This window comes from Notamacropus eugenii, chromosome 7, assembly GCF_028372415.1.
Source record: "Notamacropus eugenii isolate mMacEug1 chromosome 7, mMacEug1.pri_v2, whole genome shotgun sequence".
NCBI lineage: Eukaryota > Metazoa > Chordata > Mammalia > Diprotodontia > Macropodidae > Notamacropus > Notamacropus eugenii.
The window spans coordinates 67,136,855-67,163,500 of record NC_092878.1 but is presented as its reverse complement, the minus strand read 5'-3'; the positions used below and the strand labels follow the sequence as shown (position 1 = coordinate 67,163,500).

Here is a 26,646-nt window from a genome sequence, read left to right as displayed (position 1 = left end):
AATTGGAACCCAATATTCCGTAAGGCAAAGGAGTTGGGACTTCAACCAAGGATCAACTACCCAGCAAAGTTCAGCATAACATTTCAGGCAAGGAGAAAGTCATTCAACGAAATAAGGGATTTCCAGAGCTTCCTGACCAAAACACCAGAACTCAAAAGGCAATTTGATCTTCAAATGCAGGTCTCCAGAGAATCATAAAAAGGTAAACAGAGGGGAAAAAACAAAAACAAAAACTTGCTACTCAATTAGGGCAAACTGTTTACCTCCCTATAAGGGAAGATGATACCTGTTAATCTTGAGAACTGTGCAGCTATTATGATAAAAGGGATATATGTAGAGGGAACGGGCATAAAGTAAATGATGTCATGGCAAAAATATGATTTAAGTATGAGAAGGGAATGTAATAGGAGGTGTGGAAAGGGGGAAGCAGAAAATGGCAAATTATATCACAGGAAGAAGTACAAAACTATAGTAGAGGGAAGGAGGGGAGGGAGATGAGCATTGTTTGAGAGGTACTCTCATCTGATTTGTTCAAAGGAGGGAACAATAATCTTAAGTAGATAAGCCTAACTAGCTCTATAGGTAGTAGGAGGGGAAGGGGGAAGAAAGGGGAGGGTGGCTAAAAGGGAGGAAAGAAGCAAAAAGAGTAAAGGGGACTAAAAGGGAGGGGGGTCAAAAGAAGGAGGGGAAGGCTGCAGGAGGAGGGGGAGAAAAGTGAATACTATTGAGGAGGGGAAGGGAGACGGGAGAGCTAAAAGCACAAATGGTGGGAAAGAGGTTGGAGGGAAATACACAGATTGTAATCATAACTGTGAATGTGAATGGAATGAACTCTCCCATAAAATGGAGATGGATAGCAGAATGGATTAAAAGCCATAATCCAACAATATGCTGCTTACAAGAAACACATTTGAAATGGGGGGATACACATAGGATAAAGGTCAAAGGATGGAGCAGAATATATTGTGCTTCAGCTCATGTAAGAAAGGCAGGAGTAGCAATCCTAATCTCAGACAAAGCAAAAGCAGAAATAGATCTAATCAAAAGGGATAGGGATGGAAACTATATCCTGCTAAAAGGCACCATAGACAATGAAGCAATATCATTACTAAACATGTATGCTCCAAGTGGTATAGCATCCAGATTCTTAGAGGAGAGGTTGGGGGAGCTGAAGGAAGAAATTGATAGCAAAACTATACTAGTGGGGGACCTCAACCTCCCCCTCTCTGAACTCGATAAATCCAACCTCAAAATAAACAAGAAAGAGGTTAAGGAGGTAAATAAAACTCTGGATAAGGTAGATATGATAGATCTTTGGAGAAAATTAAATGGGAATAGAAAGGAATATACTTTTTTCTCAGCGGTACATGGAACATTTACAAAAATTGACCATGTACTAGGACATAAAAATCTCACAATCCAGTGCAGAAAGGTAGAGATAATCAATGCATCCTTTTCAGATCATAATGCATTAAAAATTACATGTAATAAAAGGCCATGGAAAGAGAAACCAAAAATCAATTGGAAACTAAATAATCTAATTCTAAAGAAGGGTTGGGTTAAAGAAGAAATCATAGAAACAATCAACAATTTCATTCAAGAGAATGACAATAGTGAGACAACATACCAAAACTTATGGGATACTGCAAAAGCAGTTATTAGGGGAAGTTTTATATCTTTGAATGCTTACATAAATAAAATAGAGAAAGAGGAGATCAATGACTTAGGCTTGCAGTTGAAAAAGCTAGAAAAAGAACAAATTGAAAATCCCCAAGTAAATACCAAATTAGAAATACTGAAAACCTAGGGAGAGATTAATAAAATTGAAATTAAGAAAACTATTGAATTAATAAATAAAACCAATAGTTGGTTTTATGAAAAAACTAATAAAATTGATAAATCTTTGGTCAATCTGATTAAAAAAAAGAAAGAAGAAAACCAAATTACTAATATTAAAAATGAAAGGGGTGAACTCACCTCCAATGAGGAGGAAATTAAAACAATAATTAGAAACTACTTTACCCAACTTCATGCCCACAAATTCGATAATCTAAACGAGATGGATGAATATTTTAAAAAATACAAATTGCCCAGATTAACAGAAGAGGAAGTTGAATACTTAAACAACCCCATCTCAGAAAAAGAAATTGAACAAGCCATCAATGAACTCCCTAGGAAAAAATCTCCAGGGCCAGATGGATTCACAAGTGAATTCTATCAAACATTTAAAGAACAGTTAATTCCAATACTACATACACTATTCTTGAAAATTGGGGAAGAAGGAGTCCTCCCAAATTCTTTCTATGATACAAATATGGTTTTGATACCCAAACCAGGAAGAGACAAAACAGAGAAAGAAAATTATAGACCAATTTCCCTAATGAATATAGATGCAAAAATTTTAAATAAGATTCTAGCAAAACGAATACAGCATGTTATCACGAGATTAATACATTATGATCAGGTAGGATTCATACCAGGACTACAGGGCTGGTTCAATATTAGGAAAACTATTAGCATTATCGATCACATCAACAACAAAGCTAACAAAAACCACATGATTATCTCAATAGATGCAGAAAAAGCTTTTGACAAAATACAACATCCATTCCTACTAAAAACATTGGAGAATGTAGGAATAAAGGGAACTTTCCATAAAATAATAAGCAGTATCTATCTAAAACCTTCAGCAAGCATTATATGCAATGGGGATAAGCTAGATGCATTCCCAATAAGATCAGGGGTGAAACAAGGTTGTCCATTATCACCACTATTATTTAATATGGTACTAGAAATGTTAGCTGTAGCAATTAGACAAGATAAAGATATCCAAGGAATTAAAATAGCCAAAGAAGAAACTAAGTTATCACTCTTTGCAGATGATATGATGATTTACCTAGAGAATCCCAGAGATTCAAGTAAAAAATTACTAGAATTAATAAACAACTTTGGCAAAGTTGCAGGGTACAAAATAAACCCACACAAATCTTCTGCATTCCTATATATTAGCAACAAAGTCCAACAGCAAGAGATAGAAAGAGAAATCCCATTTAAAGTTAGGGTAGACAGTATAAAATACTTAGGAGTCTACCTGCCAAAACAAACCCAGGGATTATATGAACACAATTAAAAGACACTTTTTGCACAAATAAAGTCAGATTTAAGTAAGTGGAAAAACATTAGTTGCTCATGGGTAGGCCGTGCTAATATAATAAAAATGACAATTCTACCCAAATTAATATACTTATTTAGTGCCATACCAATTAAACTATCAGACAATTACTTTCTAGAGCTGGACAAAATAATATCAAAATTCATTTGGAAAAACAAAAGGTCCAGAATATCAAAGGGACTAATGAAAAGAAATGCTTGGGAAGGTGGCCTAGCGCTACCAGACCTCAAACTGTACTATAAAGCAGCAATTATCAAAACCACTTGGTATTGGCTAAGAAACAGAGAGGTAGACAAGTGGAATAGACTTGGCACTCAAGATGCAGTAGGCAAGGAATATAGCAACCTTCTGTTTGATAAACCCAAGGACCCCAGCTTCTGGGATAAGAACTCATTGTTTGACAAAAATTGCTGGGAAAACTGGATAACAGTGTGGCGGAAATTAGGCATGGACCCATACCTGACACCGTACACAAGAATAAAGTCCAAATGGGTACATGATTTAGGTATAAAGATTGATACCATGAATAAACTGGAGAAGCAAGGAATAGTGTATTTATCAGATCTATGGAGAAGGGAAGAATTCTTTACTAAAGGAGAGATAGAATGCATTATGAAATGCAAAATGGATAACTTTGATTACATTAAACTGAGAAGTTTTTGCACAACCAAACCCAATGCAACCAAAATCCGGAGGGATGTAGTAAATTGGGAAAGAATTTTTACAGCTAAGCTCGGGGATAAAGGCCTCATTTCTAGAATATATAGAGAACTGATCCAAATGTATAATCATACAAGTCATTCCCCAATTGATAAATGGTCAAAGGATATGAACAGGCAATTTTCAGAGGAAGAGGTTAAGGCTATCTATAATCATATGAAAAAATGCTCTAAATCACTATTGGTTAGAGAGATGCAAATCAAAACAACTCTGAGGTACCACATCATACCTATAAGATTGGCAAATATGACAGAACAAGAAAATGATAAATGCTGGAGAGGATGTGGGAAAGTTGGAACACTAATTCATTGTTGGTGGAGTTGCGAGCGCATCCAACCATTCTGGAGAGCAATTTGGAACTATGCCCAAAGGGCTACAAAAATGTGCATACCCTTTGACCCAGCAATATCGCTACTAGGACTATATCCCCAAGAGATCATAAAAATGGGAAAGGGTCCCACATGTACAAAAATATTTATAGCAGCACTCTATGTAGTTGCCAAAAACTGGAAGTCAAGGGGATGTCCATCAATTGGGGAATGGCTGAATAAATTATGGTATATGAATGTAATGGAGTACTATTGTGCCATAAGAAATGATGAACAAGAAGACTTCAGAGAGGCCTGGAAGGACTTATATGACCTGATGCTGAGTGAAAGGAGCAGAACCAGGAGAACTTTATGCACTGCAACAACCACGGTGTGTGAGAGTTTTTTCTGGTAGACTTAGATTTTTGTAATAACACAAGAACTTCTTACCAAAAAAAAAAAAAAAATCCCAATGGAGGATCTCAATGCAAAATGCCTGCCACACTCAGAGAGAGAAATATGGAAGTCACTCACATATTGTAGCAGATCATGTTTGTGTATGTGTATGTGTTTGTGTATCATGTTCTGATTTGTTATACGATTTCTTTCATGTATCTTAGTCTGACTACATAGCATGACTATAGTGAAAATATACTCAATAGGAAAGTTTATGTAGAATCTATACAGAATTGTATGCAGTCGTGGGGAGGGAGGGGGGGAGTGGGGGGTAGGTGGGGGGGATAAAATCACAATTGTATGGCAGTGATTGTTAAACATTACAAAATTAAAAAAAAAAAAGAAATGATGAACAGGAGAACTTCAGAAAAACTTGGAAAGACTTAAATGAACTGATGCTGAGTGAAGTGAGAAGAATCAAGAGAACATGTCCACAGTAACAGCCACAGTGTATGATGACTGACTTTGATAGATGTAGCCCTTCTCAGCAATGCAAGGACCTAAAACAATTCCAAAGGACTCATGAAAAATGCCCTCCGCATCCAGAGAAAGAACTATGGAGTCTGAATGCAGAGTGAAGCAGGCTATTTTCATTTTCTTTTGTTTTTATTTATTCTTTCTCATGCTTCCTCCCATTAGTTCTAATTCTTCTATACAACATGACTAATGTGAAAATGTGTTTAATAGGAATATATAGGTAAAGCTTATATTACATTGCACGCTGTCTTGGGACTGGGGGAGAAGCAGAAAATTTAAAAAATTATGAAAGTGAAGGCTGAAAACTAAAAATAAATAAACTTAAAAAAACTCTAAAAAAAAAAAAAATAAAATGTACAAAGTGCTCTCTTCATAGCAATGATGTGATATAGGCCAGAGGCATCAAATGAATGGCACACAACACTCCACAGTACCACCAGAACCAGATTAAAGTGTCATTAGGAAATATTTAACAAAATAAATGAAAATACTATATAACATAAATGATGTTAATATGTGATTTTCTAAGTCAATATGCAGCCCACAGGGATCCTTATGTATGGCTTGGTGGCCCCTGTTTCTTTTTGAGTTTTATACTACTGAGGTAGGCATTAAAATTTTTCTATCATTCCCATTTAACAGATGGTGAAACTGAGACTGAGGGAGGTTACATGGCTTCCTGGGAGTGACATAGCTAGCAAAAGTCTGAGCCAGCTCTAGATTAGAGATATTTTAATTCCAAGTCCAGTTCTCTTTGTGTTTCCACTCAGTGACACATCTGCTTGCCAAAGACAACTTTCTCTTCATTTGTCTGTCATTCGTAGTCTCTGCTCTACCTTGAAAGAAAGACAGAGTAGGTAGATTTGGTTTTACTCTAGATCAATCCCACCTTCATTTATCTGATGAGATACCAGACAGAAGCCTTGCCAATGTGATGGCATCTCACATGACAATAATGATAATAATATCATAAGGTACTTTAAGGTTTGCAGAGCTCTTTACAAATATTTTATTATTTAATCCTCACAGCAACCCGGGGAGGTTGGTGTTATTATCATCCCCATTTTACAGATGGGGAAACTGAGGTAGGTAGTAATTACATGACTTTCCATTGGTCACAAAGCCAGTAAGCATCAGGCTGACTCCCTCTCCTCTATCCACTCTGCCATCTAGCTTCCTCTCTTATCCTTTCAAGACTTTTCTTAATCTACTCAGAATTCCTGGAGAGCTTTTCTTGTTGTTTTAATTGACTTCTCAAGGTTGTGTTAAGGTTAATGAGTGAAATGTTTGAAAATACTCTCTTTGAAGCTACGCTGAATTTTTACGATTGTTTATTTTCATCTTGCTGCCCACATAGCATTGCTAAGTGGCTTGTAGGATCCTAATTGCAAATAGAATACATAGCTCAGCACCATTGAAGCCCATAGATTTGTCCAGTGTTGAAGCAACTACAAGTTGCCCTCGTTTGGCTTAAAGCTTAGCGGTTATTTGCCAGCTGCAGAATGGATTTTAAGAAGCCTGCACTAGGTTTCATTGTGGCAGCCAAAGCTTACTGTTTAATATTTTGTCTGGAAGCCTGCAGCTCTGCTCCTGTTTCTCTAAAACCTCCTGGCGATATCAACCTTCCCTCTTGCCACACACCAGCTCCCCCAGCTCCCATGAATGATGATGATTCAAAGCTCCACTGGAAAGAGCAACCAAGAGGCAAAATTGCTTCCATGTTAATTCCAGCCCTCCATTTCAAAATGTTTAGTTTTTAGCCCTGAACCAGGACAGAATTTTCCAGGTTGTGCTACCAGAAAATACAGACAACCAGTTTCTGCTAAGTTTTGTAAAGTAAACTGCTAATCCTATTATTTTCCTCAAAATCCACATTTATGAATGTGCTACCAAGAAAATATGTGCACTCTCTTTGCCATGTTTTTACAGGGATCATAGGATTATAGAGTTCCCATTGAATTGGGGGCAGCTAAAGTGATATGATAAACAGTTGAGGGAATATTTTAATGCTGGCCCTAAAATTGTGCCATCCTTTGTATTTTCTGTCTCCTTTTTGTCACACTGTCACCTTTGTGGCCAAAATAGTAGCAAACTTCATGGGTCTGGAGATGATTCCATAGCTGCATTTGGTTAATGACTTGCCATTATGGTGGCAGACATAGAGGAGGCTTTGCTTCTTTTCTTTTTTGGAGCAGGATTACAGATTTAGAACTGGAAGGGATTGTAGATGTCATCAGTGCTAGCCCTCTCATTTCCCAAATGAGGAATCTCAGGCAAAAAAGAGATAAGTGACTTATTCAGTTCACACAGCTAGTGTCAGAGGCAAGCTTTGAATCCTCTATTTCCTGACTCCATCTCTGGTATCCCATCCACTATGCTAGGTTGCCTCCCCAAAGTATAGTCATTTTAGAGTAAGACTTCATTTTAGTATAAATTGATAGTATTGTATAACCCCTATGTTTTGCCCTCCTGTGTCCCAAATCTTGGACAAGACTAAACAAAAGTAAAACCAAAATTAACTTTGGGATAGGTCATCCAAAATTAACAAACCATTCAACCAAAATAAAATAAATCGTGAGTAAAACTGAACAAAAATTTTAAAAAAGAATTTGTTCTGACTCCAATTATCAAGATCAATAATAGATTGGCAAATTAGGAAGTCTGCATTCTCTCCCATTAAAAAAAGTCCCAGATATCAGTTGCTGACCATCTGTGAACCCAGAATGACTAATTTTTTTGTATACTTTAAATACTTCCGGGGAATAATGCATATTCAGAAGTCTGCTTAGAGCCTCCTGTTTCTATGCACCAAGTCTTTCCCTGTTTTGACTTCCAAGGATGTGTGAAATAAGTTACTTTTTCTCACTTGTGCCTAATATTGTAAACGCAGGCTTTCTTTCTGTAAAATCATAAAGAAAGAACTCACCACTCGCTGAATGGTCATGAGTCTTCCCGTACTTCACTGGACTGGTCCTTAAAAAGTAGACATAGTTTATTGCTAGAATGGTATTTGAAGTCTTTCTAACATAGTAGAACTTCCAGAGCAGTCATGTGTCATTAACTTAGAAATGACCTAATGATTCCAGATTCTGATTCATTTATGAAGGATAATTACTTTAAATGTTTTTTTAAAACATTTTTAAAAAGGTGTGAATGAGAAGAATAATTCATTATTATTCGAAAAAGGATACTGTGACCTAATAAGATATAAATATTTGATTCTTTCCCAAGTGCTTGTATATTTGTGTGTGAGTGAATAATTGTTGGTTTCTTTGAATATGCTGATTAGCAAAAAAGAAATTGACTGAATTGAAAGGGTATGCAAGAGAATTCCTCACAGAGAAAGTAATTAATGAGATTTTTAAAAATCTAGTGTATCAAAATAGTTATTTTCAAGAGTTATATATGTAGAAGCACAGAAATGCTACAATGAATTGCAAGAGAAAATATTGATGACGGACATTTTGTGGAAGTGATTTTGCTGAGCTGTGGAAGTGATTCTTAGAAAAAAGTCTGAATTTCATTGAATCCAAAAGATTTCCACAGAAAGTGGTCTAACTGCTTGCAAGATTTAAGGAATTTAAGTGGTTGAATTATATTACAGGGAATGGAAGACACTCAAATAATATGTCCTATTTCTATCATCACCTGAGGGTTTCAACCACTTTCTCAATTTTATCTAATTGTTAGTGAAGAAAAAGAAGGTGCATCAATTTTGATAAAACAGCTGGAAAAAGCATCAGAATCCCTAGATTTCCTGTCCTGTTCTATAGATAATGATGCTGTTCATTTTTAAGTTCAGCAATTGCCAGAGAACACACACATTCCCAAGTGTTATCCGAAGAAAATCTCCTAAAGATTATCAACCATGAATTCTTGTAGTCTGATATGCATTCTGAAAGGTACATGTCTATGAACTATTAAAAAATTTAAATGTAATAAAAAGCTCACTTTATGGGAGAGATCCTAAACCTGACCTTTTTTGTTTATTTTTTTGTTTGAATTGAAGTTAAGTTTACCAAGTATTCCTCAGTTTATTCTCAAATAACTGTTCTTCCATCCCTGATCAGTTAGACATATCTAATTTGAAATTATAATTAAAGATAATCAGATAACCATCCCAAGTAAGATGAGGTGTTTTTAAATTTTTTTCATAGATTCAACAAATCTTTATTAGGCAATTTCTGTGTACAGAGGAGGAAACACAAAATTTAAATAAGATTGAGTGCAAAAGTGGGGGAAAAAAACTAATCATATATTAAAGTCCACAACAGGAAAAGGTTTGAAGCTTAAGTAGAACATGAGAAGGGTAGGATATGAATAGAACACCAGACAATATGAAATAAGCTATTGAAAGACTAATAAAACTCCTAACCTCTTTGGCTCATTGTTTAGTTTTGACAGTTTAGCATAAGTGTAAGTAACAATTATTTTCGGTTCTGGTCAAAAATTCTGAGGGTCTCTCCTTCCCAGATTGATATCTTTGTGATGATAAATTGAGTCATCTTTCATTTCAACTCTTACGCACCCCTCAGTCATTGAACAGCCCTCATATAAACTGAGACTTGGGAAAGTTCAAATCTGGCCTCAGACATTTCACACTTACTATTTGTGTAACCTTGGGCAAGTCATTTAACCTCAACTGCCACCCCCCCCCAAGAAAAAAAAAAAAACGGAAGCCATGGTAAAAGAAGCATTTTGTCACTTGGGCTAGGCATAGAGGGTGCAAAACTACTATTCTGCAAAAGTTTTGTTTTTTGCTTCTTTCCAGTTCCTGGCACTTGACCTCTTGATTTGAATCAACATGTAGACTTTGTCCCAAATCCTGCATCTGTATCAACCTCCATATGATGACTTGGTCTGCATTCTCAACTCCTATTTTCTGGTCTTTTCAATGGCCCTAGTGATTCACCTCTCTCATTCCTACTTTCTAGTTTATACTGTTAGCTTCATGCTCTACTAACAATTTTTCTTCTCTCTGCTGGTAAATTCCTTTCTTGTCCTGGTCAAATTTGCACCTAGCTGTTAACCCTGAGGTAATTCATACCAGCTGACCTAGATGTAATGACTTAGAATAGGCTTGTGTTTGTTCAGTGTCAAAACCACTTTTCAGTTATTAGACAAAAAAATGTCAACTAAGTTACTTGGCATTATATAATGGAACGAAGAACACTGTAATTGACTGGACTCTTCACTTTTCATCAAGGTGAGATGGCATCAAACAGGCAGACATAAGCAACTTACAGTATTTGTGACTTATTGGAAGGCACACAGAGGTCTCCACTTGTTTCCTGGCAGCAGAAAGCTTTTATCAGTCATTTTTGCAGAATACCCATTTTATAATTGCAATAGCACACTTCAGGGTGTTCTGCAGTTCTGATTAATGTACTTCTCAGGTAAGTTGGAAGCATGAGATGTATGTTCCTAAAAGACAGATTAATCAGCACTACTGCTCGGGCTGTTGTGGCTGACTGATTAATTATCCTAAATGATACATATAGATTTAACCACATCAGCTGATAGATGTTTAGGACTCACAAATGACAGGGGCTCACCAAATCATTACTCAGTAGGCTACTTTCTGACTGGCTTGGAGCAGAAACAGGATGAGGCAGATGACTTTTCCATATGTGGATAATATTTTTGATTCACCCTGTTTCACTATTCTACTTTTTCATTTTTTGTTTTCTAATAGACTGAAGCCTTATGTTGAATCAGGGGTCTTTAGAAGCTCTGAAGTAATATCTCCTACTTTTAAAAATGTAACACCCATTCAGGATATTCCTTGACTGGAAGGTCAGTTTTCCCATTTGAGAGCTTGATAGCATAATTTAAGATTTATTGTGTTCATATCATTAAGTCAATAGTGTCAGAGGAATAACTTTTTTCCTGAAACTAGAGAATAATTTAGCCATGTTGGGAGTGGGGGAGGTCGATCCAATTAAAACATAGAAAAAAATTGTCATGACCAGCTCTTCTGAGCATTAGAAGTCTTCATTCTACCCCATAAGGGTTAATGAAGAGAAAATGTAGAAAAACAGGTATACATGCATACATTTATTTTATTTATATTTCTATATCAATGGATTTTTCAAAGAAAAAATATGACAGATTCTTTTCTTGGAGGTTAGCTAGAGTAGGTAAAGGGACCAACTCTGGAAAAAGAAACCTAAAAAATGTATTTGATAGGAATTCCATCCATTGGCTAAAGAGTACCCTATACCAGAAAAAAATATTGCCAAGGTAAGTTGTTCTACCTTACATAGCAAAAGAATGGCCCCAGGACCAACTAAATTTTTCTCTTTCAGTCTGTCAATCAGCAATAATGAGAAAAGTCAGTCACTGATCAAACATTATCGACACAATCTATACAAGTATATAGACACATCCACAGCCTCTCAACAAAGATCAATTCAATTTAATGAACATTTTAAGAGATATAAAAAGACATTCCCAGCTTTTGAATAACTTACATTTGGGGGCTGGAATGAATGGGGGTTAAAATATCTAAAAAGATAATTTAAAAGATCAAATAAGAAATAATTTGAGGGGGGAACAATGACAATTGATGGAGTAGGGGTCAGGGAAGTTTTTGAAAAGTTGGCAGCATCTGAATTGAGATCTGAAGACAGAAAAGCTTTCAATAGACGGAAATAAGGAGTGAGTGAATTACAGCCATAATGAAAAGCTTGTGCAAACATACACGGTAAAGAGAAGTAATGTCAGATTGAGGAAAGCACAAATATTTAAGTTTGGTTTGGGTGTAGAATGAATAAAGAGGAGTAATATGAAATAAAAATAGACAGGGAGGTTGGAATCCAATTGTTAAGGATCTTCAAAGCCAGGCTGAGGCAATTTATCCTAGTGGCATTAGGAGAAAACTGAAGGTTTTTTGTGTGTTTTTAGCAGTAGAGTGGCATAGTCATTAAGATGCCAACAATGTTATTAGATACCTATATGACCTTGAGGAAAGCATTTCTCTGGGCCTACATTTCTTCCTCAGTAAAATGAAGGGGTTAGATGGAAGGTTATCTTCTGGGCCTAATATGAATCTAGCAAATTCTATAAGTTTATGAGAGGTAACTTCTACTTTCAATGAATACTGAGGATTTTTCTCCTATATAGAGGGTTTCAGGCTACTGTTCTGTAGCTAATGAATGGAAAAAGAATGGGTAATAGGAAATATGAGTTATTGAAAGGTTAATAAGTCAAAAAGGTCAGCAGAGGGAAAAATGGAGAGGGAATTGGGTGTCATGTTTCTCTCAAGTTGTATCTTGTCTATTTCTTCAACATTTTCAGCCTTGTTGCCTTATTTAATTTGATGATATTAGCTACATTTTCATTAATGAGTTGATAAGGAGTTACACTGAAAGAAATTGAGAACAGAGTAAATCAGAGTCAAGTTATAAAGTATTTCAATGTATTTGAGCAAACACACTCATCTGCACCCTGTTGAATCTTTTTTTTTTTTAATTTGTTAGTACTTTCCCCTACAACCTTTCTTTCTCAGTAGGATCTTTATACTTTCTTATCTTGACTGAAATTTAGCAATTTCCTAGAATATACACTCTCTCTGAAATTCACTCTCAACTTTCATGTCCATCTCAAGACTTTCCATTGTCACACCATCTTTCTACTTGTCAATTACCTTGAATTTTGGTTTATCATCTCTTTCACTCCAGTCTCAGAGAAAGAGAAATCTAAAGTCTAACTGAATTCTTTATCCCAACTACTCTATATTCAGTTCTATTCTTTTATTATCATTCTTTTTTTCTTTATGTATGTGTGAATGTGTGTGTCTGTCTTTCTGTCTGTCTCTGTCTCTATCTCTGTTTTTTTATCTGTCTCTGTTTCTAAGTCTCTCTGGATCTCCCAAAAACCTTCTCTATTGCCATTAACTGCACTACTACCAACCATATTGTTACTCACTCCTTTTATTTCAAAGCTATTTAAAAGAATGTCTCATTTTACTTGCTACAAGTAAATGACTACTCACTCTTAACACTTTGCAATCTGGATCCTGTTCCTAATATGTGACTGAAATTGTTCTATCCAGCTCATTATTGATTGAGCTCCTGATCTGAGAGCACTTTCTTCAGCCTTCATCTTCCTTAGCTTCGCTGTAGTTTTGACTCTCTTTTCTCATTTCAAATTTTAAAAATAAGTATTAAACACCTACTAAGGAGCTAGACACCGTACTAGCTAGATGCTTTGAAAGGTACTATTAGAAATTATTCTAGGTACTAAGAACACAAAAACAAAATGAGTTCTCACCCTGAGGGAGCTTACATTCTATTGGGAAAACACATACGCAAACAAACAAGCAAATGAATAAATGAATGGCAAATAAAAGCAAATAATTTCAGGAGTTGGGGGAACTTTAATATCTTTGAATGGGGGAAAGTTCCCTTATAAGAAGTTGCATTTGAACTGAGCCTTCCTGGAAAACACAGATTTCAAATGTAGAAGAGGAAAAGCATTCCAGGCATGGAAAACAACCTGAATATAGGCACAGGAGCACATTAATTGTCTTGTTCAGAAATAGCAAGTAAGATATTGTTGGCTTTTGTTACACTGGAAGGATTTTGCCTTGTGGGATTTATTTAAGGTAGAAGAGAAAGAGAAATGGGCTGGGCCATTGTCTGGTTCAAATTGGATTGCAAAATATAGGTTGTTTTATAACTTCCCTCACAGTGTCTCTTTGCCTGAGATGCTCTGCAAAGGAAATATACTAAATCAACTGATGGTTTTAGGAAGAGTTGACTTAAATCTTCAGTTCTTGGACTCTTACAGAACTAAACTGGAAAGGAAGAAATGAAAGAAGTAAGGAAGAAAAGCAGAAAGGAAAGTTGTTTTGGGGGGATTTTTTTGGTTTGTTTTTTTTTCCACAGCCAAAGAAGAACAAAGTTTATTAAAGGTTTGCCATATTGGGTTGATTTTTTTTGTATTAATTTTATTTATTTTCAGTATTTTACAATCACTGCCATATAACTTAGATTTTTTTTTTCTCATCCATCCCCGCTACCTTCCCCCTCCCTCCCCGAGATGGCATGCAATTTTATAAAAGTTCTACACATACATTACTATTAAATACATTTTCACCATAGTCATGCTGTATAGAAGAATTAAAATGAATGGGAGAAATCATATGAAGAACCAAAATGTAATACAAAAGAAAATGATCTGCTACATTCTGCAATTGGATTCCATAGTTCTTTCTCTGGATGAGGAAGGCATTTTGCCTTAAAAGACCATTGGGAATTTTTTTAAGTCCTTGCATTGCAATGCAGTTCCAAGTTTATGAGGAAAAAACTCTCACAACACTGTGGTCATTGCTGTGCACAAAGTTCTCCTGGTTCTGATCCTTTCACTCAGCGTCAGATCATATAAGCCTTTTGAGGCCTCTCTGAAGTCTTCCTTTTCATCATCGCTTATAGCATAATAGTATTCCATTACATTCATATACCATAATTTATTCAGTCATTCCCCAATTGATGGGCACCCTCTTGATTTCCAGTTTTGGATCACCACAAAGAAGGCTGCTATATTTTTGTACATGCGGGACCCTTTCCCATTTTTATGATCTCTTGGGGATACAGTCCTAGAAGTGATATTGCTGGGTCAAAGGGTATGCAAATTTTTGTAGATCTTTGGGCATAGTTCCAAACTACCCTTCAGAGTGGTTGGATGAGCTCACTGCTCCACCAACAATGAATTAGCGTTCCAGCTCTCTCACATCCTCTCCAACATTCATCATCTTCCTGTTTAGTTATGTTAGCCAATCTGATAGGTGTGATGTGGTACCTCAGAAATGTTTTGATTTTAATCTTGATTTAGAGCATTTTTTGATAGGACTATAGATATCTTTACTTTTTTTCTCTGAAAACTGCCTGTTCATATCCTTTGACCATTTATAAATTTGGGAATAACTTGTATTTTTGTACATTTGACTCAGTTCTATATATATTCTAGAAATGAGGCCTTTATCGTAGACACTAGTTGCAAAAATTCTTTCCCAGTTTTCTGCATCCCTCTGAATCTTGGTATCATTGAGTTTGGTTGTGCAAAAACTTTTCAGTTTAATGTATTCAAAATTATTCGTCTTGCACTTCATAATGCTTTCTATCTCTTCTTTAGTCAAAAATTCTTCCCTTCTCCATAAATCTGCTAAATACACCATTCCCTGCTCCAACAATTTGTCCATAGTATCAATCTTTATACGTAAATCATGTACCCATTTGGACTTTATTCTTGTGTATGGTCTCAGGCATTGGTCTATACCTAGTTTCCACCACATTGTTATCCAGTTTTCCAAGCAATTTTTGTCAAACAGTGAGTTCTTATCCCAGAAAATGGGGTCCTTGGGTTTATCAAATAGTAGATTGCTGTATTCATTGCCTACTGTGTCTTGAGTACCTATCATTTTTCACTTGTCTACCTTTCTGTTTCTTAGCCAGTACCAAGTCATTTTGATAATTGCTACTTTGTAATACAATTTGAGATCTGCTAGTGCTAGGACATCTTCCCTAGCATTTCTTTTCATTAGTTGCCTTGATATTCTGGACGTCTTGTTCTTCTAGATGAATTTTGATATAATTTTTTCCAGCTCTAGAAAATAATTATCTGATAGTTTGATTTGCATGGCATTAAATACGTAAATTAACTTAGGTAGAATTGTCTTTTCTATTATATAGTAGGCTTGGCCTACCCATGAACAACTGTTGTTTTTCCACTTACTTAGATCTCACTTTATTTGTGCGAAAAGTATCTTGTAATATTGTTCATATAGTCTCTGGATTTGCTTTGGCAGGTAAACTCACATATATTTTATAGTGTCTACCCTAGCTTTAAATGGGATTTCTCATTCTATCTCTTGCTGTTGGGCTTTGTTACTAATATATAGAAATGTGGAAGATTTGTGTGAGTTTATTTTGTAACCTGCAACTTTGCCAAAGTTGTTTATTATTTCAAGTAGTTTTTTTACTTGAATCTCTGGGATTCACTAAGTATATCAGCATATCATCTGCAAAAAGTGATAACTGAGTTTCTTCTGTGTGTATTCTAATTCCTTCAATTTCTTTAACTTCTCTAATTGCTTCAACTAACATTTCTAGCACCACATTGATTAACAGTGATGATAATGAACATCTTTGTTTCATCCCTGATCTTACTGGAAATGTACCTAACATCTCCACTGCACATAATGCTTGCTGAAGGTTTTAGGTAGATATTGCTTATTATTTCATGGGAAGCTCCCTTTATTCCTATGTTCTCCAGTGTTTTTAATAGGAATGGGTGTTGTATTTTGTCAAAAGCTTTTTCTGCATCTATTGAGATAATCATGTGGTTTCTGTTAGTTTTATTGTTGATATGATCCATAATGCTGATAATTTTCCTAATATTGAACCAGCTCTGTATTCCTGGTATGAATCCTACCTAATCATAATGTATAATTGTCATGGTAAGTTACTGTATTCCTTTTGCTAAAATCTTATTTAAAATTTTTGCATCTGTATTCATTAGCGAAATTGGTCTATAATTTTCTTTCTCTGTTTTGTCTCTTCCTATTTTAGGTATCAAAACCACATTCGTATCATAAAAAGAATATGGGAGTACTCCTTCTTCCCCGGTTTTCTCAAATAGTCTGTATAATATTGGAATTAACTGTTCTTTAAATGTTTGATATAATTTATCTGACTCTGGAGATTTTTTTCATGGGGAGTTCATTGATGGCTTATTCAATTTCCTTTTCTGAGATGGGATTATTTAAGCACTTCTCTTCCCCTTCTGTTAATCTGGGTAATTTATATTTTTAAAATAATCATCCATCTCATTTATATTGTTGAATTTATGGGCATAAAGTTGGGCAAAGTAATTTCTAATTATTGTTTTAATTTCCTTCTCGTTGGAAACGAGTTCACCCATTTCATTTTTGATATTGGTGATTTGATTTTCTTCTTTCTTTTTTAAATCAAATTGATCAAAGGTTTATCAATTTCATTAGTTTTTTTCATAAAACCAACTATTAGTTTCATTTATTAGTCCAATAGTTTTCTTAATTTCAATTTTATTGATCTCTCCATTGGTTTTCAGTATTTCTAATTTGGTATATAATTGGGGATTTTCAATTTGTTCTTTTTCTAGCTTTTTCAGCTGCAGGCCAAAGTCATTGATCTCCTCTTTCTCTATTTTATTCCTGTAGGCATTCAAAGACATAAAACTTCCCCTTAGAACTGCTTTTGCAGTATCCCATAAAATTTGGTAGGTTGTCTCATTATTGTCATCCTCTTGAATGAAGTTATTGATTGTTTCTATGATCTGTTGTTCAACACACTCCTTCTTTAGGATGAAATAATTTAGTTTCCAATTAATTTTTGGTTCATCTTTCCATAGCCTTTTATTACATATAATTTGTATTCCATTATGATCTGAGAAGGATGCATTGACTATCTCTGCATTTCTGCACTGGATTATGAGGTTTTTATGCCCTATAACATGATCAGTTTTTGTATATGTGCCGTATACTTCTGAGAAAAATGTATATTCCTTTCTATCCCCATAAAGTTGTCTCCAGAGATCTATCATATCTACCTTATCCAGAGTTTTATTCACCTCCTTAACTTTTTTCTTGTTTATTTCAAGGTTACATTTCTCAAGTTCAAGGAGGGATGGTTGAGGTCCCCCACTAGTGTAGATTTGCTGTCTATTTCTCCCTGCAACTCCCCCAACCCCTTCTCTAAGAATTTGGATGTTATACCACTTGGAGTATGTATGTTTAGTAATGATATTGCTTCATTGTCTTTGGTCCCTTTTAGGAGGAGATAGTTTCTTTCTTTAACTCTTTTGATTAAATCTATTTCTGCTTTTGCTTTGTCTGAGATTAGGATTGCTAGCCCTGCTTTTCTTACATCAGTTGAAGCACAATATATTCTGCTCCAACCTTTTACCTTCACATTGTGCATATCCCCCCTTTTCAAATGTGTTTCTTGTAAACAACATATTGTTGGATTTTGGCTTTTAATCCATTCTGCTATCCATCTCCATTTTCTGGGAGAGTTCACTCCATTCACCTTCACAGTTATGATTACAAACTGTGTTTTTCCCTCCATTCTCTTTCCTACCATTTGTGCTTTTAGTTCTCCCATCTCTCTTCCTCTCCTCAATAGAGTTTGCACTTTTGAACACTACCTCCCACAGTCTTCCCTTCCTTCTTTCAGCCCCCCTCCCTTTTACTCCCCTTTACCCTTACTACTTCTTCCCTACCTTTTAGCTTCCCCTCCCCATTCTTCCCCCTTTCCCTTCCTACTACCTATATAGCTAGTTCGAATTTATATACTTAAGTTTTGTGTTCCCTCCTTGAACCAAATAAGAAGAGAGTACCTCTCAAACAATGCTCATTTCCCTCCCCTCTTTCCCTCTATTATAATATAATTTTGTACTTCTTCCTATGACACAATTTATCATTTTCTGCTTCCTCCTTTTCATATCTCCTGTTACAATTTCTTCACATGCTTGAATCACATTTTTATCATCACATCATTTACTTTATACCAGTTCCCCCTATCTATGTATATCCTTTTTATACTTCAAAATAGATGTACAATTCTCAAGATTAACAAGTATCATCTTCCTTTATAGGGAGGTAAACAGTTTGCCCAAATTGAGTAACAAGTTTTTTTTTTTTTCCCCTGTTAATCTTTTCATGCCTCTCTTGAGACGTGCATTTGAGGATCTAATTTTCTATTGAGTTCTGGCCTTTTTGTCAGGAAAGTCTTGAATTTGCTTGTTTCATTGAATGTCCATCTCCTTGACTGAAATATTATGCTGAACTTTACTGGGTAATTGATCCTTGGTTGTAGTCCCAGCTCTTTTGACTTCTGAAATATCATATTCCATTTCCTTCAATCTTTTAATGTTGAAGCTGCAAGGTCCTGTGTTGTCCTTACTGTAGTCCTCAATATTTGAATGATTTCTTTCTGGCTGCCTGTAGTATTTTCTCCTTCACATGATAGTTCTGGAATTTGGCAACAGTATTTCTTGGTGTTTTTAGTTTGGGGACCCCTTTGGGAGGTGAACAGTGGATTCTTTCAATGACTATTTTGCCTTCTGGGTCTAGCACTTCTGGGCAGTTTTCTTTGATGATTTTTTGGAAGATATTGTACAGACTATTTTCCTCATCATGGCTTTCTGGTAAGCCAATAATTCTTAAATTTTCTTTCCTGGATCGATTTTCCAGGTCAGTTGTTTTTCCAAATAGATATTTTACATTTTCTTCTATCCATTCTTTAGATTTTGTTTGACTGATTCTTGATGTCTCATAGAGTCATTAGCATCTACTTGTCCATTTCTAATTTTGGTTTTTTGTAGCCATTGGGAGCTTTATTGATGCAAAAGCAGCAGGCCTGAGATTTAGCAAGGAGTTAAACAGAGGCAATAGTATAGGTAAAAGATCAGATTTATATAGGATGATTTTAGGGTTTCCTTGTGAGGGTTGGAGGTGTAGGGGTAAGTCTTGCAAGATGAAGTTTTGCTAGATAAAGGCACAAGGTGAGGACTATGAATGATGCATGATAAGGAAATCCCATTCCCCAGGATGAGGGGTAGTAACAAGGAATTTTACGTTCCCCCCAGGATGAGGGGTAAAGACAGGGAATCTTATGGTCCAGGATAAGAGGAAGTTGTGGTAAGGGGAGACTTTAGGGCACCAAGGGCTTCACAAAATCAGTCAACATTATTTTAATTCTCAGGGTACTGTTTCTATTTATATCATTTCCCCACTTAACCACTATGTAGGAGAATTCTTTCAGGGGAAAAGGGACAAAGGTCATTTTCTTAATAACTGCTTCCTGCTTAATATGGATGAAGAGTCCATTCAGGGACCAGAGTAGGTTGGCGAGGGTGATCAACATGGGGTGCAGTATGCAGTGCCAACTGAGTCCAGGGTGGAGAGAGGGAAGCCACTTGGTGACATCAAAGGCAAGTTTAGGCAATCCTAAAAGTTGGCCCTGCATCTTATCTCACATCCTGCCTCCTGCTTGCCTCTCTCTGCTTCACCATCCAAACTAAATGCTTTTAGGAGAGGAACAAAGGTACTGTCCCTGTCTGAGTAGGGTGGGGGAGAAGAGTAAAATGAGGCTGAAGCAGTGTCCAGGGGATGAGGAGAGTGTGGAACAGGTATCCTTGTTGCATGACCATCTGCAGGTGGGCAGTATAGTCTGGGAGACACAAATCCTTCCAGACAGGGCTTTTGAAAGTGTGCCCAAGTCCATGGCCTCCAACTGCTAGACTCAGAACCTGATAGTTCTGGCTGCAGAGGAGCTGTAGTTGGTTGTCTCTTTCACTTTTGAGGCTTAGCAGACTCTTATCCAGCGACTAGGAGAAGATCATTGGAGTTCAATTGATATTTGGACTCCCAGATTTCAGCACCATTATATTGAAGTGGAAGAGATGGGAAAGCTGGTTCAAATGTGACTGAATTCACTTAGACCTTCTCTGTAGCCACTGGGAGCTTTATTGACTTCAAAAGCAGTGGGCCTAAGATTTAGCAAGGAGCTAAACAAAGGCTCCAATTCTACTTTTCATCAAATTGTTTTCTTCAGTTAAATTTTGCATCTCCTTTTCCACTTGTCCAATTATTCCTTTTAAGGAATTATTTTCTCCAGTTAGTTTTTGTACTTCCTTTGCCATTTATTCAATTTTCCTTTTTAACAAGCTATTCTCTTCATAAAATTCTTTTTTCATACTTTTAAAATCATTGACCAATTTTTCTTCTATTTCTTTCTTCAGTTTTTCTAGGAGTGCTGTTTGTGCTTGCAAGCAGTTCGTAGTCCCTTCTGAAGTTTCATATGGGAATACAGTCTCAATACTGACCTCTTTGGTATTCCTGTTTTGTTCCTTGTTCCCATAGAAAGATTCTATGGTCTTTTCCTTCCTCCTTTGCTTCTTGTTCATGATGGTGGTTCTTTGTGTGTTGTGGCCTCTGGTTCTTTCAGTTAGACCCTGGAGAACCTGGTGTTGAGCTGCTGGTGTGAGATAGCAAAGGGCAGGTGCCTATTTTTCTTTTTGATTTGTGTTTCCAGGATTAGCCCTGGGGTTAGCTTGTTAAGTGTGTGTGTGGGGCGGGGGGGGGGGGGGGGGGAGGGGGGTCTGGTCATGGGAGATCTCCTCAGCTGAGCTAGAGCAAAGGCAAGCTCAGTGCTTTGTGATCCTGGCAGTTCTATTGTCTTCTCATTTCTCCTGGAGCACTGAGGCACACCTCAGTCCTAGTGTGAGTTTCCAACTCCCTGGGACTCCTCTCCTTCCAGTTTGCCTCTACTACAGTAAGAGGAATATTCATTAGTGATTTTCCTAGCCTCAGGTACTACGAGACTGTTTGCCCCTTCTGCTGATCCCACTGATCCAGGATTTTTCTAGGGAAATATTTTATGGTTCTTTCAAGGTCAACAAGGAGAGGAGGAGAGAGCATTTACTGATCACTCTGACATTTTGGCTTGCGGAAGTTCAAATATGTGACTTATAGATATTTAATCTATGAGTTGAAAGTCTCAGGAGCAACTGCAGCTGATACCTGGGATTCAGTGGCCATCAGTCATTCAGCTCCTGCTGGTCTCCCACCCTGAGCTGCCACTCTGCTGTTCAGCCATGCTGCCACTATCTCAGGCCATGCCAGATCAGGACATGCTGCACTGTGTGCTGTGGGCTCACCCCCATGGATCAGATCCTTCCCATTGACCTTCCAGTCTGTCCTGGTCTATGAATCTGCCACAGTCTATCTCCTATTGGATTTTGCACCTCCAAATCTCAGTCTGATTCTCTTTTTAGAGGTATGTGAGGGAGTTTGTCTAAGAGCTTAAGTGAGTAGTTGCTCTCACTCCCAAAAGAAGTTTTTAAGAGCTGAACTCTAGCAACTTATTTTTGTTGCTTCTTATAATCTTTCTGTTACATGTACAATCATGCTAAGCACATTTCCACATTACTCATATTTTGAAAGGAGAATCAGAGCAAAAGAAAAATAATATGAGAAAAAAAGTGAAAATAGTATGCCTGGAACTGCATTCAGATTCCATAATTCTTTCTCTAGATGTGGATTGCATTTTTCATGAGTCTTTTGGAATTGTCTTGGACGCTTGTATTGCTGAGAAGAGCTAAGTCTGTTATAGCTGGTCATTGCACAGTGTTGCTGATACCATGTACAATATTCTCAAAGGTTCTGCTCACTTTACTCACCATCAGTCCATCTAAGTCTTTCCAGGTTTTTCTGAAATCCACCTGCTCATTATTTCTTATAACAAAATAGCATTCAATTATATTCATATACCACAACTTGTTCAGCCATTCCCCAGTTGATGGATATCCCATTAGTTTCTAACCCTCTGGCACCACAAAAAGAGCTGCTATAAATACTTCTGTACATATGAGTCCTTTACCCATTTTTATGATCTCTTTGAAGTATAGACCTAGTAGTGACTAGTTCCTTTTTAGCATAGTTCCAAATTGCTCTCCATATGGTTGGATCAGAAGAACAGTTTGGAAACTATGCCCAAAGGGCTTTAGAAATGTGCATTCCCTTTGATTCAACAATACCATTTCTGGGGCTGTATTCCAAAGAAATCTTAAAAATAGGAAAATACCACATGTACAAAGATATTTGTAGCAGCTCTTTTTTGTGGTGGCCAAGAGTTAGAAATCTAGGGGAAGCCCATCAATTGGGGAATGGCTGAACAAGTTGTGGTATATGAATACAATAGAATGCTATTTTGATATAAGAAATAATTAACAGGCAGACTTCAGAAAAACCTGGAAAGACTTATATGAACTGATGCTGAATGAAGCGAGCAGGATTAGGAGAACATTATACACAGTAACAGGCCCGGCATAGAAGGACTGGTTTTGATGGACCCTTCCCAACAGTACAAGGACCTAAAACATTTTCTAAGGACTCAAGATACAAAATGCCATCCACATCCAGAGAAAGAACTGTGGAATTGGAAGGCATAATGAAGCAATCTATTTTCTCTTTTGTTATGTTTTGTTTTGTTTTTCTCATGGTTTCTCACATTCACTATAATTCTTCTATGCAACATGACTAATATAAAAATGTGTTTAGTGGGAATGTATATAGAGAGCCCATATAAGATTGCACACCATCTTGGGGAGGAAATGGGTAGAGAGGGGGAGAAAATTTAAAACTTGTGGAAATTAATGTTAAAAATTACAAACCAACCAATAAATTAGCAAATTTTGGGGGAAAAAAGAATGGTTGGATCAGTTCATAACTCAACCAACAATGCATTAGTGTTCCAATTTTCCCACATTTTTCCAACATTTATAATTTTCTTTTCTAAAATTTATTTCTCTTTTAGTTTACAACATTCAGTTCCACAAGCTTTTGAGTTTTAAATTTTCTCCTCCTCCTGCCCCACTGCTTCACAAGACAATGTGCAATCTGATATAGGCTCTACATACATATTAAACATATTTCCACATTAGCCATATTTATTGCAAAGAAGAATTATAACCAATGGAATGAACCAGGAGAAAGAAGAAACAAAACAAAACAATAAAGAGAACAAATAGTATGCTTCGATCCACATTCAGACTCTGTAATTCTTTCTCTGGATGCAAATAATATTTTCCACCATGAGCCTTTTGCAGTTGTCTTAGAATCTTGCATTGATGAGAAGAGACAAGTTTATCAAAGTTAGTTATCGAACAATGTAGCTATAACTGTGTACAAGGTTTTCCTGGTTCTTCTCCCCTCAGTCAGCATCAGTTCATATAAGTCTTTAGAGATTGTTTTTTTCTTATAAGTTTTAAAGAGAAGTATATTATAGAATGAAAGGTAACCTGTTAGTAGACATTTCTTAAGTTATTTATATGATACAAGGACAAAATTTTCCCCCTAATTCCTAAGTATAGAAGTTCTTAATGGCTGGAAGAGGGATAGACAAGATTATCCTTCTTCTCTCAGAGGTTAAGGAGAGAGAGGTGGGTGTGAGTTCATGGTCCAGACATTTTATGGACTGGCATGCTATCTGGACTTTGTCCAAAGAGACCCTATAGCCTTGAATGCCTAAGAAAGGAAGGACTTCTATGGCAGCAGCCAAAGAACCCACTTGGGTGGGGCTACAAATAAGAATATCATGCACTTACTGAATTAAGCTACTACCTGCTAGTTTCCCATGCCTTAAATCCCTTCCCAAAGCCTTGCCAAATAAATGAGGGTTATCTGGAAAGCTTTGGGGAAAGATTGTCCATATTAGCTAACATAGACTTGATTCCCCAGGAAAAGTACATTCAAAAGAAAAAATAAGTTGTGAGTATTCTCCATTAGGCTTTTTTGTGGGAAGGATTGCAGTGTTGCATGGAGATGAACAAGGGACAAGGATTCTATACTTAAGGAATTTTTCAATTAAAGATTGTAGTCCTTCCCAGGTCACAGGCTTAATCAGATACTGGCTGAGATGGGGGAGCACTTTAGGGTCTGGGAGGATAACAACAGCTGCGGTGGCAGAAATAGCTCGCTCTGGAATTCCCAGATCCCAAACAATTGGCTTGACTGTCTCCCACACTCTCAAGTGAACACGGGGAGATTTAGTGAACAGAGGGAAAAAGGAGATGGGAGGATTAACTAGAGAAAATTGCCTTCCCAATTTCACCATCAGGTCCCTTTCCAGCAAGGGGGCTGGGCTAGAGGAGGGCATAAGGAAGGAGTGTTTAAACAACAGATCCTCAAGTAAGCTGGGGAGGGGGTTTGTCTGGAGACATTCCTTAGTTTCTTTTCAATGACTATGACCCAAAAGGTCAAGGGGCAGTTAGGGCCAGAACTGGTTAAAGTAGAGAACTTAGCCATGTTAAAGTGGGTAACTGTACCTTCAGCCTTCGTTTTTGGCCAGGGCTTGGTGAGAGAGGTGGAGAAAGTGGGAGCACTGCCAGCACCCAGGCTTTCCTGTCATTCCAAATCTTGAGAAGACTGAAGGACAAAGTACTGGGGGGCAGCTCCACCACTTTTCCAACTTGAAAGACAATCTTTCCTCCAAAGTCGCTCCTGGTCACATGGGCACAGTTCCACAGGCACTGGTTCTTGGGGCTTCCTCTGGGGGAGCGCCCCAGAGGGACATTCCTTGGACCAGTGACCCTCTTTGTGGCATTGAAAGCAGGTTTCCCCACTGCCCAAGTAGCCAGCCTTCCTCCAAGGGGTGCCCTGGAGGGGTGATCCCTGGGTCTTTTCCTGGCCATGGCAATAGCCAAGAATTGATCATGCTCCCTGACCCTGGCCCTTCTCCTTCGTTCTCTTTCCTCTGCTGCAATGAGGTCTCTGTTGTTAAAGACTCCAAAGGTCATCTCCAGTGATTGGACCTGAGGTGTTTGGGGTCCCATTGTCAATTTCTGTAGTTTCCTTCTAATATCTGGGGCAGACTGATTAATAAAATATATGCTAAGGATTGCTGCCCTTTCTATGGAGCCAGGATCCAAATTTGTATGCTTTTTAATAGCTTCTACTAGCTGGTCTTGAAAAAGGGCAGGGTTTTCCTCTTCTTCCTGAATAATTTCTCTAATTTTTTGAAAATTTATTTGTTTTTGCAATGCAATTTTTAGGCCTTCAAACTGGCAAATTACTATAAGGTCTCTCTTTCCTCTATCCTCATTTTTTTGATAATCCCATCCTGGGTCACTAGTGGGAACAGCAACTGTTCCTGGGGGGTATCTTATGGGATCATTGCTAGCCATATGATCCCCAAATTTTTGAGCATGTTCTCAAATTCTCCCCTTCTCCTCAATGATACAACAGGCAGAGAAAAGAATATGCAGATCCTTCCAAGAAAGTTCAAATTGTAGGGATATGTCCCTACAAACCTCAGTAAACCTAGTGAGGTCTTCTGAGTATCTCCTCAATTTCTCTTTAACCTGAATGAGATACAGAGTATGCACTTCCCTCAAGGGAAAAAAAAAAACCTTGAAGGCGCTGTGGGGGCAGAGGCTTGGTTAGAGAGATAAGAAGTCCCAGTTTTCATGAGGGAGGGACTGGGGAATGCTGACTCAACTGGTTTGGATTGCAAGACCAGGGCATCAGGCTGGCAAGGAGAAAGAGCACCTGGCACCTGAGAAGGATAAGGGGTTAGAGGAGGAGACACCCCAGAGACTGCTGTAGGGGTGGGGCCTGAGGCCTGAGTGAATGTTGTCCCAGTGAGAGGGGCTGTAGAGGGACACATGGCTGGGAACTGAGCAATAGTTGGGAACAGAGATAGGGGAAGAGGTGAGGCTGAGACCCTAATGTACAATTCACCCCCATTTTCCTTTTGTGGGGTGGCTCTGACTACAAGCATTTTACAATCTTTTCTGAGAATGGGGTCCTGAAAGAGTTTGATGAAGGCCCTTATGTAAAGTATTTTTATCCATTTTTCTTTTTGGAGACAATATAATTCTAACTGTAAAAGAGTATTACATTGTAAGGTCCCAAACATGGGCCACACTTTGTTGTCCTTCAGGAGATACTGAGGCCAAAGTGTGTTG

At 37.2% G+C, this 26,646-nt stretch overlaps 1 long non-coding RNA gene across 2 annotated transcripts in view; it reads right to left on the bottom strand.

Annotated features, from left to right (window-relative positions):
* Positions 1-5,877: 5,877 nt before the first annotated feature.
* The window catches only part of LOC140513094 (uncharacterized), a 117,145-nt gene continuing 96,376 nt past the window's right edge, over positions 5,878-26,646 (bottom strand). The window contains exons 3-4 of one of the 2 annotated variants that reach the window (XR_011970068.1): positions 8,060-8,106; positions 5,878-5,965 (exon numbers count right to left, since the gene is read on the bottom strand). This is a non-coding gene — a long non-coding RNA (uncharacterized lncRNA). Of the gene's footprint in view, positions 5,970-8,059; positions 8,107-26,646 lie in introns of both variants that reach the window. The other variant, XR_011970067.1, reaches the window with a different exon arrangement.